Source organism: Antechinus flavipes, chromosome 6 (genome assembly GCF_016432865.1).
Source record: "Antechinus flavipes isolate AdamAnt ecotype Samford, QLD, Australia chromosome 6, AdamAnt_v2, whole genome shotgun sequence".
Lineage (NCBI taxonomy): Eukaryota > Metazoa > Chordata > Mammalia > Dasyuromorphia > Dasyuridae > Antechinus > Antechinus flavipes.
The window spans coordinates 150850793-150868388 of record NC_067403.1 but is presented as its reverse complement, the minus strand read 5'-3'; the positions used below and the strand labels follow the sequence as shown (position 1 = coordinate 150868388).

The following is a 17596-nucleotide window of genomic DNA, read 5'->3' as shown; positions in this document are numbered from 1 at the left end:
CACTGAGGGTGACTCCAGGCAAGTCACTTAACTCCAATTGCCAAGAGACAGAGAAAGAGAGAAAAAAAATTCAGATAGGAGACTCTAAATTAGAAACTGTGGCAGTAGGATTGAAGGGAAAGGGGGGAAAACAAAAAACAAAAAACAAGGATGACTCCAAGTCAAGTCGAAGAAGGAATCCATTTGGGGGAAAATAGGATAGTCTTTGTTTTGGACATTTAGAATTTGAGATGTTTATTCAAAGGGGTTTAAATGTTTAATAAAGTTCTCCAAGGGAAAAATGTATACATGACAAATTTAAATTTAATCTGCATTATTACCATCATCTCCCTCACTCTTTTAAGTCAACAATCAACAATACATTAAATTAGCATTTTTATTTTCTAAGATATAAAAGCTTTACGCTGAAATCAGGTCTCAAAAGCCAGCATGAACTGGTTCTAGAACATCACTTTCCATAGGTCACTATTTGGAAATGTCCAATAGGCAGATTAGGTCTAGATTCATAGATTTTGAGTAATTTTTATGCCAATAATACCTGAACCCATGGAAACTAATTAAATCGAGATTACCAAGAAGAAAAGTATAGAGAGAAAATGAAAGATAGCCAAGGACAATCATCCAAAAAAAAAAGGTACAACAAATGACAAGAGCAGTATTGACCCAATAAGTTCCTTTCTCTTCTGTGCAAAGGTGGGGAGAGGGGGGAATGATACTAAAACAAAATACCAACAGCAAAGCCATTGTTCTTTTGCCAAATCTTTCAAATATATATTGGCTGGTTGGGTGGTTATATCTAACTTTTCTAGTATTCTATTTACCTCTTTAACTTCTTTCTTATTTATTTTGTGATTTGATTTATCTAGCTCTGAGAGTGCAAGGTTGAGATCTCACACTATTATAGTTTTGCTATCTATCCTCTTCTTGCAACTCTCTTAGCTTCTCCTTTAGGAATTTAGATGCTACACCACTTGGTACATATATATTTAATATTGATATTATCTATGGTACCTTTTGGCAAGATCTAGTTCCTTCCTTATCTCTTTTAATTAGATAAATTTTTGCTTTTGCTTGATCTGAGATTGGGATGGCTACCCCTGCTTTTTTTACTTCACCTGAAGCATAATAGATTCTGCTCCAGCATTTTATATTTACTCTGTATGTATTACTCTGCTTTAAATGTGTTTCTTGTAAACAACTATTGTAGGATTCTGGATTTTGGTCCAGTCTTCTATCTGCCTCCACTTTATGGGAAAGTTCACCCCATTCACATTTACAATTAAAACTACTAATTCTGTATTTCTTGCCATCTTATTAACCCCAATTTATACTTTTCTCTTTCCTTTTCCCCTTTCACTTCTCCCCAGTATTTTACTTATGATTATTACTTACTTCAATCAGTCCTCTCCCTTTAGAGACTCTCCTCCTTTCTTATATCTTCCCCCTACTATTTCTGTTTTCCCTTTTATTTAGCCTACCCCTTCCCTTTTTACCTTTCCCCTCCCACTTTTCTATAAGGTGAGAGAAGTTTCTCAATGAAATCAAATATATTTAATATTCTTTTTTTGAGTCAAATCTGATGAGAGTAAAATTCACACAATATTCATCACCCTCCCTTTATTCCCTCAATTATACAGGTTTTCTTTGCCTCTTCTTGAGATGTAATTTCCCTCATTTTATCTCTACTTTCCTTTTTTTTTCTGTTACAATGCTCTTTCCACCTCTAGTTTCTTTTTCATATTACAACAGTAAAATCAGATTATACATGTATTCTCTATGTATATCCATAACAGAAATAGTTCTCGAGTTTTTTTTTTTCTTTTTACCTTTTTATGCTTCTCTTAAGTTCTATATTTGGAGATCAAATTTTTTGTTTAGCTCTGGTCTTTTCATCAAAAATAAATGCAATTCATCAGTTTCATTGAATGTCTATCTTCTTCCCTGAAAGAAAATGCTCAGTTAGCAGGGTAATTTATCAAGAGAAGCATTCTGTCTTCAAGCCTCCCACTTCCCAGGTCCCCAAAACTTCAGAGAAGTAGCTGCCCCAGTCTTTTCCTCTATTCTTACATCAGAGGCCAAGAGTTTGAGAAATCAGTCACATTTCCAAAGAGTGGAATATGCCTATATGGGTTATCCCAAGCACTATAGTGAACTATTGTGGGAATAGTTCATTCCCTAATTGATCACAAATGACAAGAATACCTTGTGGTAGATGTTGAATTAGCTGCAAGCAATGTCACTTATCAGGTCCTCATAATTTTCCAAGAGGTAATGAGGAGAAAAAAATAAGGCGATGCTATTACTACCTCATTAAGATTGAAAGCAGGGGCACTAGATGGCACAGTAGATAGAACACTAGTCCTGGAGTCAAAAGGATCTGGGCTGAAATTCAGTTTCATGCTCTTACTAGATGTATGACTCTAGGCAAATCACTTAACTCTAATTGCCTATTTAAAAAAAAAAGATTAAAAATCTACAATGCATTGATCTACTTTTTTAAAACATTCTTCTATGAATACTGAATGTTCTGATTTTAAAAATCAGCTCCTCACTATTTCTAACATTAATGTATGTTCATAAATAAATATTTGCCATTTGTTACTTGTGTTCTTTTTCTGGACTTTCAGACACAGCTTTTTTGGGGAGCTGGGGGATGAATTTGCCTATTAAAACAGGAAGACAGAGATTTTCTAGAACTTTTCTTTAGCATCTCATTCCCCTCCCATCTATTCCCTGAACATTTAATTCCATAAGCACAGTTCATGATTTTGTCAACTTTTGATATCAATGGGGTGTAACATAACCTCATTCTATTTCTTCTCATCAAATCTAACAATGTTTTCTCAGTCTTTATCCTTCTTGACATCATCAATTATTAGTTTTTCACTAGACTTTCATTATTCTGCTCTCTTATAGTTCTCCTTTTTCCTTTCCTCCACTCCTCATCCTCCTTTGTATCTTCCAGATCATACTTTCTTATGATGAGTGTCTTTCAAGGATTTGCCTCTATTTTTTTCCTCCTTCTGTACAATTTTATTTCATAATCTGATAAGGTCCCATGAATTTAATTATCCTTGCTATGCTGAAGATTCTCAATTCAAATTGATAAATATTTAAATGCCTACCTTGTGCCTGGCTTTGGGCTAAGCACTGAGAAGACAAAAAAGGACCAAAAAAAAAAAAAAAATCTCAGAGTGTTTACAATCTAATGATTTTTGTGACTCTTCAATCTTGAACCAGCATTTAGTAAGCGCCAACAGCCTCAAAAAGAGGAAAGAACAGAATAGTCACAAGATAGTAAGACAAGACCCATGGGGAAGAACCAGGAACAGTGGGTAGAGGATGCAATGAGGCAATCTTAAGGTCTTTAGAAGAAAAATTATAATTAGGAAAGTTTCAAATTGGAATGGATTGTCTCAGGAAGTTGTAAGATGATCCATTGTTGTATAAAATATTGTACAGATTACCTTTGTATGTACATTGGACTAGATAGCCGATGAAATTCCTTTCACATAGACCTTCTGCTTGTGAAGTGGATTTTTGTATTGAACTAAAAGATCTTTACATTTACTTCTATTGATAAAGTGGATGGTTTCAGAAAAGCCTGGAAAGATTTAAATGAGCTAAAGCAAAAAAAAAAAAAAAAGCAAGCAGAAGCAGAACTTTGATAATAGGAGCAAATGGTTGGTGTCCATTCTCAAAATAGCAGCAATATTTAGGACAATGACCAACTGTGAAAGGCTTAGCTTCTCCTATCAATACAATGATCCATGGCAATTCCATATAATTCATAATGAAAAAAGCTATCCACCACCAGAGAGAAAACTGATGAACTTTAGGAGAAAATTGAAACATATTTTCTCTCACTTTATTTTTCTGGCTGTTTTTTTTTTTCCAACAGTGTTAATGTGAAAATATATTTTGCATTATTTAATATATACACTGAGTATCATATTTCTTGCCTTCTCAATTGATGGGGGAGAGGTAAAAAGAAAGAAGAATTCATAACTGAACATAAAAATATTTTTAAAAACTATTTAAAAAGTTGTTATCTTTTTAAAATCCTTATTCTGTTTTCCATTTTGAGGTGACAGGTTCTCTATCTTTGGTGATTTTTAGGCAGAAGCTGAATGATCACTTGGGGAGCATGCCTTAGGGTGAAGACTTTTCTTTGTGGGTTGGACCCAAATTCTACCATCAAAATTCTGTTTCAAAATCGGTTGTAAAGTTTTTATCACAGATTTAAAGTTGGAAGAAAGGGACCTTAGAAGGCATTTAATCCAACCCTCTCATTCATTTCATACTGAAGATAAATGAGAGAAAGGGGATAATTCCTGAAGCAAGGTCTTAGAGGAAATAGGACAAAAAGTCATCAGGGGATATATATATATTGGATTAGCTTTTGTGAAAGGTAGGGATGGATATCTCTTCTGTGAGCCAAAAATATCTTGGTAAAATTCAACTGCTGTGGTAAAAGTTTTCTCAAATTTGACAGAGACAATCACCCCTTTTCCTAGATGGAGCCTATTGAAGAATTCCTATATTGACCCTTATTCTGTTGTTCCTCCTATACAGAATGCCCTTTGGAATTCCTATCTTATGAAACAAATCTCAATAGGGATTATTCACCTATGTCCCAGTATGAAATCCCATGATTATTTTTGACTCTTACCCCAAATTTGCCTCACATATCTAATCACAACAATATAAAGTTGTCCTAATGCTAAGTGAAGTGAATAGAGCTATTATAAATTAAAAAAATAATAATCAAGTTGTCATCTAAAATGAAATCTCACTTTAGTCTTTTCTACTATATCCCCAAAATCACTCCCCTAACAAAAGCCATCATTACCTCTGATTGGGCTATAATAACTGATTTCTTATCTAATCCATCCTTTATACTGCTGCCCCACAAATCTGACTTATTCAAACATCTGTTTTACATCACTTCTCTGCTCAAAAATCTTCCATGGCTCCTTATTATCTACCAAGGTAATTACCAAGTCAAATTTAGACTTTTCTATCTGATACTGAAATCTCAACATTCCAGGATCATGTGTGGAGGACCATGTCTGAAAATCCTTGAGTTGAGTTCCAATACAAAGAAGGTTCAAGGTCTTTCCCCCAGACATAAATCCTTAAACTCTCTTCTAGATATGTAACACAGAATAATAACCAAAGTTCAGAAGAATATCAAAATAATGATATGAAATGTTAACAAGATAATATGCTGTCCTTGCATCACTGCTTTTCCTATGTGAAAGAGCAAGTTTTCCCTGTTATATAAGGACCTTTCTTGCTTGCATAAATTAGGCAAGTCTAGTAACGCATTTTGACTTGCCTAGCCCAAGCTTTTTCTTTGTACTACTTGTTTTTCCTGACTGCCTTGCCCAGTTCCCCATGCGAGTTGCTGACAACCATGCAACTTTTTCACGTTTCTCTTATAATCTGCTCTTCTTTTTACCTTTGGTCACAGAAGAGGAATCCATTCTGGCTCCTCACCATGACTTAAATCTTCTAAATGCAGACTTCTTATTTTATTAAAGCTTTTTATTTACAAAATGTATGCATGGGTAATTTTTCAACATTGACCCTTGCAAAACTTTCTGTTCCAAATTTTCCCCTCCTTTCCCCCACCCCTCCCCTAGATGACAGGTAGTCAAAAATATGTTAAATATGTTAAAATATATGTTGAATCCAATAAATGCCTACATATGTATACAGTTATCTTGCTGCATTAAAAAAATCTGATCTAGAAGGAAAAAAACCTAAGAAAGAAAACAAAATGCAAGTAAAAAACAACAGAAAAAAATGAAAATGCTATGTTGTGGTCCACACTCAGTTCCCACAGTCCTTCCTCTCTTTGGGTATAGATGGCTCTCTTCATCACTGAACAATTGGAACTAGTTTGAATCATCTCATTGTTGAAGAGAGTCACATCCATCAAAATTGATCATTGTATAGTCTTATTGTTGCCATATATAATGATCTCCTGGTTATGCTCATTCCATTTAGCATCAGTTCATGTAAGTCTTTCTAGGTCTCTCTGTATTCATCCTGCCGGTCATTTCTAATAGAACAATAATATTCTATAACATTCATACGCCATAATTTATTCAGCCATTCTCCAACTGATGGGTACCCACTCAGTTTCCAGTTGCTTGCCACCACAAAATTTTTTTGTACATGTGGGTCTTTTTCCTTCCTTTAAGATCTCTTTGGGAATAAGCCCAGTATTAACACTGCTGGGTCAAAGAGTATGCACAGTTTGATAATTTTTTGAGCATAGTTCCAAATCACTCTCCAAGATGGATGCTGTATTCACAATTCCACCAATAATGTGTCAGTGTTCCAGTTTTCCCACAACCCCTCCAAGATTGGTCATTATTTTTTCCTGTCATCTTAACCAATCTGACAGGTGTGTAGAAGTATCCCAGAGTTGTCTTAACTTGCATTTCTCTGATCAATAGTGATTTGGAGCATCTTTTCATATGACTAGAAATAATTTCAATTTCTTCATCTGAAAATTGTCTGTTCATAACATTTGACCATTTATCAATTGGAGAATGGCTTGATTTCTTATAGATTAGAGTCAATTCTCTATACATTTTGGAATTGAGGTCTTTATCAGAATCTTTGAAAGTAAAAATGTTTTCCCAGTTTATTGCTTTCCTTCTAATCTTGTCTGCATTAGTTTTGTTTGTACAAAAATTTTTTACTTAATATAATCAAAATTATGTATTCTATGATCAGTAATGATCTCTAGTTCTTCTTTAGTCACAAATTCCTTCCTCCTCCACAGGTCTGAGAGGCAAACTATCCTATGTTCTCCTGATTTGTTTATAATATCATTCCTTATGTCTAGATCATGAACCCATTTTGACCTTATCTTGGTATATGGTGTTAAATGTGGATCAAAGCCTAATTTCTACCATAATAGTTTCCAATATCCCCAGCAGTTTTTGTCAAATAGTGAGTTCTTATCCCAAAAGCTGGGGTCTTTGGATTTGTCAAACACTAAATTGCTATAGTTATTGGCTATTTTGTCCTGTAAACATAAATTATTCCACTAATTAACTACTATATTTCTTAGCCAATACCAAATGATTTTGATGACCTCTGCTTTATAATAGAATTTTGGATCTGGTACAGCTAGGCCACCTTCATTTGATTTTTTTTTCATTAGTTCCCTTGGAATTTTTGACCTTTTGTTCTTCCAGATGAATTTTGTTGTTATTTTTTCTAGGTCAGTAAAATAGTTTCTTGGAAGTTTGATTGGTATAGCACTAAATAAATAGATTATTTTAGGTATATTTTCATCTTTATTATATTCACTTGACTTATCCATGAGCATTTAATATTTTTCCAATTATTTAGATCTGACTTTATTTGTGGGGAAAGTGTTTTGTAATTTAGTTCATATAGTTCCCAACTTTCCCTTGGCAGATAGATTCCCAAATATTTTATACTATCAGTAGTTGTTTTAAATGGAATTTCTCTTTGTATTTCTTGCTGTTGGATTTTGTTAGTGATGTATAAAAATGCTGATAAAAAATATATGTGGATTAATTTTATATCCTGCAACTTTGCTAAAGTTGTGGATTATTTGTAATAGCTTTTTAGTAGATTCTCTGGGGTTCTCTAAATATACCATCATATCGTCTGCAAAAAGTAATAATTTGGTTTCTTCATTACCTACTTTAATTCCTTTAATCTCTTTTTCATTTCTTATTGCCAAGCTAGCATTTCTAATACAATATTGAAGAGTAATGATAATGATGGACAACCATGTTTCACCCCTGATCTTATTGGGAATGGTTCCAGTTTATTTCCATTACATATGATGCTTACTGATGCTTTTTAAAAAAGGCTACTGACTATTTTAAGGAAAAATCCATTTATTCTTATATTCTCTAGTGTTTTTAATAAGAATGGGTGTTAGATTATTTCTCCTTTACTTATTTTTTAATGTCAGTTGTTTTTAATATATTATTTCTTACATTTTATTCTTTTTTCCAGGTTTTTTATTTTATGTCAATATTTCTTGATTTCTCATTGAGTTGTTGCTTTCTATTAGGGTCATGCTAATTATATTTTTTAGATAAGGTATTCCACTATCTGTCCTAAAGTAACAAATATTCTTCACATTCTTTCCTCCCTAACTATTCCATTTTGTATCTGATGTGTTATTTCATCCAAGTATTCTTGCAATCTTTGTTGGTCAGGACTTTTTTTTTAAGATTTGATTTGGAATTTTGGAGTTTCTCTCTTTCTTAGAGCTTACCTTCTGTAATTTCTCAGTCCAAAATATTTCCTAAGAGTGTTCAGTGTTTTCCTTGGTTTGCTTCTTTCAATAAACTCAGTGTCTACATTGAAGGGCCTATACTTAGGTCAAGCTGCACTTTTGAATAAAATAGCTAGACACTCCCTGGTTTTGAGTATTATGGCAAAAATTAGACCCTCCTTCAAAGGACTTTGAGGCTACTCCAATGCTGGGCTACGACTAGGACCTTCCTTTTGCAACTGGTACATAGGACCCTTAGAAGGAGAACTGAGTGGTTCCAAGATTCTGAGCTACAGGAAATATGAGAGTGTGAAGAAAGTTGATTTGGGAAGAAATTTAGTTTTAGATATATTGAATTTAAAGTTCTGGTAAGATATGAAAATGAAAATGCTCAATATCAAGGTCAGTGTCAAAAATGCAAAATCAGAGGAAAAGATGATCCTAAGATACAGAGAGATAGGAATTAAGTACCAATAATCTCATATGTATAGCCTACAATGGTAATGTGAAGCAGTGAGGGAAGAGTCAAATTATTTGACAAAGAAGATATATCATGGTACAATGGGATCTAACTTCTTGGCTACAAAAAAAAAAAAATGGTGGGAATTCACAGTAAACAATTATATTGAGCAACTAGAATCTAATGAATTTAAGGAGAATGTTCATTAATAATAGTCATAAAGCCATATAAAGAGATCCTTATCAGATTGTGTTGCACTGATAGAGAAATCAAATACAGTAGCTATACATTAAAATAAGGACAAACCTTGTTGACAACTACTGAGCTTGGTTTCCTTGGTTTGCTTCTTTCAATAAAGTCAGTGTCTACATTGAAGGGCCTATGCTTAGATCAAACTGCACTTCTGAATAAAATAGCTAGACACTAATGTATAGACAGTAGCTATACATTAAAATAAGGACAAACCTTGTTGACAACTACTGAGCTTAATGGCTTTGTACACATAGATTCCTAAAAATTATAAGAAAAAAGTGAAAATCTAGGAATCTTAACAAATATAGCAAAATCAGAAATTCAGCTGTACAGCCTTAATTGTTTTGGTTGGTGGAGGTCATGAAAGATGAAACATAAATGCAGGATGCAGGAATGAAACATAAAAGCCACAAAACAATTGTTCCTAAATAAAAGGTCTTCACGTAGCAAGTTTTTCGCAAGTAAAACAAATTTGTATTGTGGCTGAAAATGTTTGTTTCATTCTATACCTATATATAGTCCTTCATTTCTCTCTCAGAAGAAAAAAAGCTGGCTTTATCATTAGTCTTTTAAAGTCATGATTGCATGGTCATCTCTTTTGACAAGCTTTCTGTTCTATATATGATCAAATTTACATTTTCATTCTAGTGAATTTCTTGAGAACATATAAACCAACAGAAACTTTCCACAGCCTTCACATGTAAAGATTTTGTCTCCTTTTTTAAAGTTGTTTTTTCCCCTCTCTCTGTCAATGAGGGAGCATAAATAGATCATATTTTGTGTTGAGTCAGGATCCAAAAATGGCTTACTAGGCTAGAATGACAACCTAATCCGATAAAATAAAATTCATTTCAATAAGCCAGTGTCTTCATGGAGCTAAGATCTTATCAATGTGGCTGCTGTCTCCTTTGCTACCAAAAGCAATTCATTGAGATCTTCTGCTCAATTCTTATTTATGTCTTATTTATGTCCTTATATAAAGCCTCCCTAAAGGCATACCCAACATGCTAGAAGTTTGTTTTTAGATTTTACTTATACAAGAACAGCATTTGGGGTGTCTTTCTGTTGTTTTTTCCTCTCAATATGTGATCAAACTATTTTCTCTACTGATCATAGTTCTCAGTGGTATATCTTATGGAACTTTTTACATGCAGTTTATTGTTACTATTCTTTAACCTGCTTGTCTCTCCATTGTATGTTGGGTAATTTGGAATTTTTATTTTCTAGAGACTATGGTATCTAAAATTTGCAATAATATAGCAAAGAATGTGGGTACTTAATCAGGGAACAAATTGGGATGCTTAAAATGGTCTTAATTTCTTAATAAAATCTAATCCATTCTCTTTCTCTTAAGAGCAGGAACCAGCTATTTCATTGTTGTCCAATTTCATTGGTTGTCCCATATAGGTATATAGATAGATAGCTATGATATGAGAGATAGATAATAATATAGATTATATGGATACAAATTGATTCTATTCTATAGATCGCTCATCCAGCTAACTATTATAGTCTTGACAATATCTATTTTTTTCATTCATTTGGAAAGGTCTCAGTCCAATGTTGCATTGTGATACTGGATGATGCTGGAATCTTAAAGGTTGACACATTCTACCAGGACTTTGGACATGGTTCTGAAGTTACACTAAATCTGTTGTCCAAAGATTATTCTAGCTAAAGTTCCAGAAGTTAAGACATAATAGATTGACTACAAGGTGATAATTTTTTGGCCCCAAGGTCAGCTATGGAACAAAGATGACAATTAATAAGGCTGTAATTGTGAATTACTAAATTGTAATTGTAAAATACTAAATTTTTGGTTAAAAAAAAACTGTGCAAGTAGATGGATAGTATGAGGTATGGTATTGTGGGGAATAGATAAGGTGAAGAACTTACAGGAATGTATGAATTCTTTTTCTGTATTTTATTATTTCTGTGTTTCCCCTATGACCTGTATATGTGCAGGCTCATATCTACTTGAGCCTTGGCCAGCTAGAAACATATTTACTTAACCTGAACTGATGACATTTATTGGTATTTGACATTTATCAATATTTAGTCTATTAGCTGGACCACTGTCTGCTTGATTAAGCCTGAAGGCCTGACTTTGTTTCCCAGAAATCAGGAGATTTCAGGGAAATAGAAACCTTCCATTCCAATCTCCCCAAATAGCAACAACCAATTAGATGCCTCCCCCTCCCCTTCTCAATGCTCTCTTACTTGTGATGTAATTTCTTGTATAAAAGCTATGTATTTTTACTACTTCTTTAGCCCTCCTACCGCGAGCTTATCTTGCGATGGGACGGCTCATCCTCCGGAGGTTTTTCAATAAACAACTTTTCTGCCTTCTACTGAGGGATCTCTGAGTAGTCATTTTGGGTAAGGGTCTTCTACATCCCTCACAGATGGGGGCTCGTCCGGGATGGGGTCTTTGGGGGAGATGGCTATGTGCACCCCGAACAGGGACAGGCGCCCACGGAGTAGTTTTCTCCATGGTCTCTGGCTCTGGGTGAGCAGCCTCCCTCCCCTCTTAGACAACGACCCGAAGCAGGAATACTCAGTGGAACGCAGAATTGAAGATTGAAAGAAGTAGAGTCCTGATGGCCGGCATTTGCAGCCTGAAAAGAAACATATGTTCTCGAGGTAAAGCTCTTGGGAAGTCTGGGGGTTTATTGGCTGGGTCGAGGGAGACCCTGAGGGATTAGCCCTCTTAAATTTATTTTTGGTGTGGACTGCTGTTAACCCCAACGATAAAGGACTTTTCCTAAGGAAGCTCTCGGGTGGCTGTGGGGGCGTGAGGGTAACATAGGGCCTCCGCCTGGGCGTGAGGGTAACATAGGGCCTCCGCCAACACCTGGATCGGGTCCAGGGTGGTATAGAAGCAGTCCAAAAATTTGTATCAGGACGTTAGCTAGGAAATTCAAGACTGGAATGAACTTCCCAGATATACAAGGGAAGAAAACTGGGAGGATGTATATCCCAGGATTATTTGGGTATATCAGACTTAAATCTGTATGTAAAAGGTGAAAATAGAGTTTTGTGAATGTCTGTGTGTATGTCTGCTTTGCATTGCCTTTGTTCTGTGTTAAAAGTTAGAAAGCTCATAAGAGATAAGAATTCAGCTCTGTGTTACAGGCTTAGAGAAAAATATCAGGCTGAATTGTGGGAACTGGAATTCAATCAGAGTAGTAATTCTTTCAGAGTGGCTCAGAATGTATTGGTCTTAGAATTTGGGAACTAGTTTTGGGCTTCTCAAGAAAAGAAAATCATTTTTCTCTCTCTCCCTCTGTCTCTGGCAGTGGCTTTGCGGGAAGAGGGAAAGAAGGGGGAAAAATAAAAACATAGATTGAAAGTTTGGAAAGTTTTGAGAAAAATAGAAGAACAGTGGCTATCGCTCCTGTAAACAAAGAGCCTGTTATCAGGACTCAGCCAGAGGAAAGAATTCTCAAGGTAAAGCAAGGGTTGGTGCTTAACTCTTTCCTGGTTACTAAAGAAAAGACATGGGAATAAAGTATCTAGGTAAATTTTAGGAAATTTCACAAACTGAAGTACTGGTTAATTTTAAAATAACTTTAAATTAGTGTGTGTGTTAAGATTGGAAAATTTAAGATCAGAAATAAGAAACTGCAGATATTGGAAGGGAGTAATAAATATAGAGTAAGAGAGGTAAATAGTTGAACACAGGGGCGTAATGACCTTTTGGACCTGTGGGAAAACTAGGCATACTTCTAAAGAAAAAATTTGCAGGAAAAGAAAGAAAAATCATTATTAGTAAATTTGCCTTCATGGAATTAGAGAACAGAAAGTTTAAGAAGACTAAACTGGGTAATTGTTTGCAATATTTGATTAAGAGTTTTGGGAATTTACTATATTTTAAAGAGGTACTATAATTTTGAAATTGAAATAAAATTAAAATTGGGGGAAATAATTTACTGTTGCCTTACACATGTTAGATTTATTCTGAGTATAAAATCTTAAGAATTTTTCGAATATTGTGGCCTTTACAACTAAAGAGAAAAACTTTTCTTTTTTTTTATTATTTGGTTGGACTTCAAATTGAAATATAGGTTATTAAACAAAATGCCAGTAGCTTACCTTAGGGGGAGCTTGTGTTTATATCTCCCTACTTAAATGGTATGCTGCTTTTTAAAAGTATTGGGTAATTTGTAAACTATATTATAAGTTTTATGAAATTTGATTCAAAATTAATTGTGAATCTTGAAGTTTAAAGTTTAAAAAAAAGATGATTTAAAGACAAGGGAAAAGAGATTGATTTACAAAAGCAATTAATAGTTTAAATAGAGCATCTAGTCGGAAGGATTTTTGGTTTAGGAGTGTTTAAAGTATGTAATAAATTTTGAGCAAGTAAGCATTGGGAAGAGAGAGAGACAGAGAGATGGGATAGGAGAATGAAGGTAATTTAAGAAGGATTGATTAGTAGAAACAAATGATTTCAAGAAGTCGTCAGTGGGAAAAAGAAGGAACTGGTTGGAAAGGGTAGTCACAGAGAGATGGCTGTGAGAAGAGATGTTTTTGTGGGAGGAGAGCAAACGAGCAGCAGTAGAAAGCGGCAGCCGCTTGGTTCTTTGGCTGAAGAAAACAAATGGTTATTTAAAGAGACAAACTGCTCTTACAAGATGTTAGTTGATTGAATATTTGTTTCTTTAGATATATAATGGTTATGAATATTAAAGAATATGATCAGAAATGTGGTATATAGTTTGAAAGGGTAATTTCAAAAAGTTTAATTGATGTTTTCAAGAACTTTTCAGATTCTTTTTATGTGAAAATAGGAAGTTTTAATTAACTGTATTGATGCCAATTATCTGAAATGGGACTTCAAGGATAATAGTTTTTGCCTTCTTCCTTTTGAAAATGTTTTTGTTGTGAACCATATGTAGTTTGGGATTTTTCTGTATATTCGGTATTTTAAAAGCAAAATGATTGGTATATTAAATTTATTCAAGATGCAACATCTACTTGGGTATATAAGAATTGTGTGAATTTTCTGGGATAAATTTCTTACTGTTATTGATATAAGGTCATGGTAAATAACTGGGATTTATTTGAAACTTTGGAGACGAAATTCTTTGGGCTTGTAATTAATGCTATTTGGAAGTTTTAAAGCTCCACTCTTCAGTGTGCTGAAGATTGAGTTTTAACTGCTTATATTATGTTATAGTTATGTTCTTGCATTTTTTCCTCCTGTGACTGATTTCTATGATCAGAACAATAGCTAATAAGAACTGTTAATGTAATTCAAATATGTCATACCTTGCTGTTTCCAATCTGGTTATATGTAATCATTATATCCTAAATACTTAGGCAAATAAGTATTTAGCCTGGTCATCTGTCTGTTACTGGATATTTGTGTTTTATTTTTAATTTTTTTTTTTTAATGATAAGAGGACAATTTACAATGGTCTGTGAAACCTAACTGCTATTTATTGGAACTATAGCTGTCTGACTGTCCTGTGAAGCAAGCTTATTCCTTCACACAGGAACTGCTGGCCAATCTATACTGGCCTCCCCACATATTGTTGCAGGTCCAGACTATTCTAACTTTGTTAGATTTAGTTTTTTTTGTTTTTCTAGATTTTGGTCAAATTACAGATTATTGAATCTCTTCTGAGACATGGATCGGCCCATCTGAAGCTTATATTGACACCACACCCACACCCCTGCATGGATTGAGCACTTTCGCCCATTTCTCAGCCTGAAGCAGCTAAGATCGAGACCATCGCCAGTGCTCCTGATGTAATTTGGACTGATATGGGAGAAGTGGGAAAGTGGTTGATGAATTATTGTTAAAATTACAACTCTATTACTAGAGTTAGAAAAAAATGCAAATATTACTGTGTGTTTAAGATTTGGGATGGAAATTATTAAAAATGGTAACTATTGCTGTTAAGGAAGTTATAATATGTTTATAATATCTATGTTCACTTCAGAATATGTAATTGTTTAAGGTATTTGATTTGATTTGATTTGATTTGATTGATTTTAGGAAACTCCTCCTGTACTAGACTGTTATGTATGTAGGAACTTTAATTCACTCTTGGGATTTATATGTGGATGGTTATTTGACTATTTATTATTATTATTATTTTTTTGGATGATTCCTTTCCATGAGAAAAAAAAAGGAGAGGAAGATATAGGGAACTAGGGAAACTGGTGGATTTTTCTCAAAATACCTAAAAGAGTGGGAACCCTTAGTTTTCTTTCACTTTTGCCTTACGTACTTCTGCCCCACCCCCTAGACCACCAGTTCAGATTGAATTGGAAGTCCTTAAACAATCCTTTTTGTTTTTACTATGTTTTAGCTTTGAAACCCCTTATTCTGTGGAATTGCCCTGGCAGACTCAGTTTTGGGAACTATTCTGTTTTAAAGAAATCTCTAAGATAAAGACACTTGTCTTGGGACTGGCAATCTCCAGCCCTGTAACTTCAGTTTCTTAACTGGTACCTCAGCATTTTTAATAACATTGCCCTTTTGAGATCAAGCCTCTAAAGTTTGGGGTTTGCCTGCCTTCATGTTCTAACTGTGCATGCTCTGATAGCTCTGCTCAGAAATCTGTATTCTAGTAGCAGCCCTGTCTGTCCCCCTGGGTGGGGACAGGTGGAGCTACACTAAGCCTCACCCTTCTCCCCTGGAGTGGGTTGCCCCTCTGAATGGGCAGCATGACTGTCTCGAGCCCTGCTACTCCCTCTATAAGCAGAAGCTGAGTTAAGTGCACAAATGACTGCAGACTCCCTAACACAGTGAACTGTCCATCTCAAACTGGATTCTCTGGCTGAGATGAGGGCTTTTGTACTGCTGATAACTCTGGGGTTGTCAGGAAGAGACTTGTCCTTGCCATAAGTCCTTGCATTTTCTAGTTTCATTTTGATTTATTTGCCTCACATTGGATTGGTCAAAATTATGGTGCTGAGACCTCCCAGGTATCTTAGGGAGGTAATTCAATAATTCAAATATTCAGAAGAAGAGTGTGTAATGTGGTGCCTCAGTTTCCCTAGTTGTCATCTTTATTTATCTTTGTATTTTTATGTTTGCCAAATGCCAATCTGTTCTGTGATAACTGTTTCTAAGATAGTTGGTGGAAGCAATTTTTATGGTATGAACTTATTTCAATCAATGGTATTATCCTGTTGCTGCTATGTCTATCCTGTATAATTACATTAGTAACCAGAATAGTTCAGTGGTCCCTATCAAAATATTGCATACAGAAAATGCTATTAAAATGATGATTCTTCAGAGAAAAGACTGGAATGTATTAAAGAGGGATGATCTTGATTGTGAACTTGATAAACAATGTATAGATATATTAACTGATTTTGAAAAGTGTGTAAGTTCTTCATAGAAATATGATAAAAATCATTTACATGTTAGAAGGGGGGAGCTGTGGGGAATAGATAAGGTGAAGAACTTACAGGAATGTATGAATTCTTTTTCTGTATTTTATTATTTCTGTGTTTCCCCTATGACCTGTATATGTGCAGGCTCATATCTACTTGAGCCTTGGCCAGCTAGAAACATATTTACTTAACCTGAACTGATGACATTTATTGGTATTTGACATTTATCAATATTTAGTCTATTAGCTGGACCACTGTCTGCTTGATTAAGCCTGAAGGCCTGACTTTGTTTCCCAGAAATCAGGAGATTTCAGGGAAATAGAAACCTTCCATTCCAATCTCCCCAAATAGCAACAACCAATTAGATGCCTCCCCCTCCCCTTCTCAATGCTCTCTTACTTGTGATGTAATTTCTTGTATAAAAGCTATGTATTTTTACTACTTCTTTAGCCCTCCTACCGCGAGCTTATCTTGCGATGGGACGGCTCATCCTCCGGAGGTTTTTCAATAAACAACTTTTCTGCCTTCTACTGAGGGATCTCTGAGTAGTCATTTTGGGTAAGGGTCTTCTACATCCCTCACAGTATGGTGAGAGGTGAGAGAGGTATGGTGAGAGAATGATTCATGGGAACTTTAGAGGGCGGTAACTTCAATAAGGCAATATAGCTTGACATGGCAGCAAAAACAAATAAACAAAATGTGACCTTAGAGTGTATCATAAAGATAGAATGTCCAGAACAGGAAAGTAATAATCTTACTCTACTCTGAACTAATTAGACTAGATCTGGAATACTTTGTTCAATTCTGAGGACCACATTTAAGAAAGGATTTTTAAAAAGAGGAGAAGATCCTTTAAAAGCATTTGAAGAGAGTGGCCACAACTAAATGCTGAGGATAGAAAAGTAGAATCTTCAGGTGGTATAGTTCGTAAGTTTAAGTCTTTAGAAGGAGCTGTTGCTAAAAGAAAAGATCACTAGGATGTTGACCAGGAGGTGACAAATGTTGACTGATATTTAAGAAGAATATGAGGTACTACCAGGAAAAAAAATAAGATAATTTACCTATGCAACACACTTTTAAGTAGATTATGTATATTATAGATAAAGATATAATAATATAGATTCATAAAATGAGGTTCAACTTACATGGAATATAGAGTAGATATAGAATAATGATAGATAAATTGAAACAATTTGTGAAGGGCTCTGAATTCCAGGCTAAATTAGAACTTTATTTAAAAGCCC

General features: G+C 34.6%; 1 long non-coding RNA gene across 1 annotated transcript; it reads left to right on the top strand.

The window, feature by feature from the left end:
- Positions 1-10861: 10861 nt before the first annotated feature.
- On the top strand, positions 10862-16882 carry LOC127541252 (uncharacterized). Its single transcript, XR_007948411.1, has 2 exons — positions 10862-11639; positions 14592-16882. It is a non-coding gene; the product is annotated as an uncharacterized LOC127541252 (long non-coding RNA).
- Positions 16883-17596: the final 714 nt, after the last annotated feature.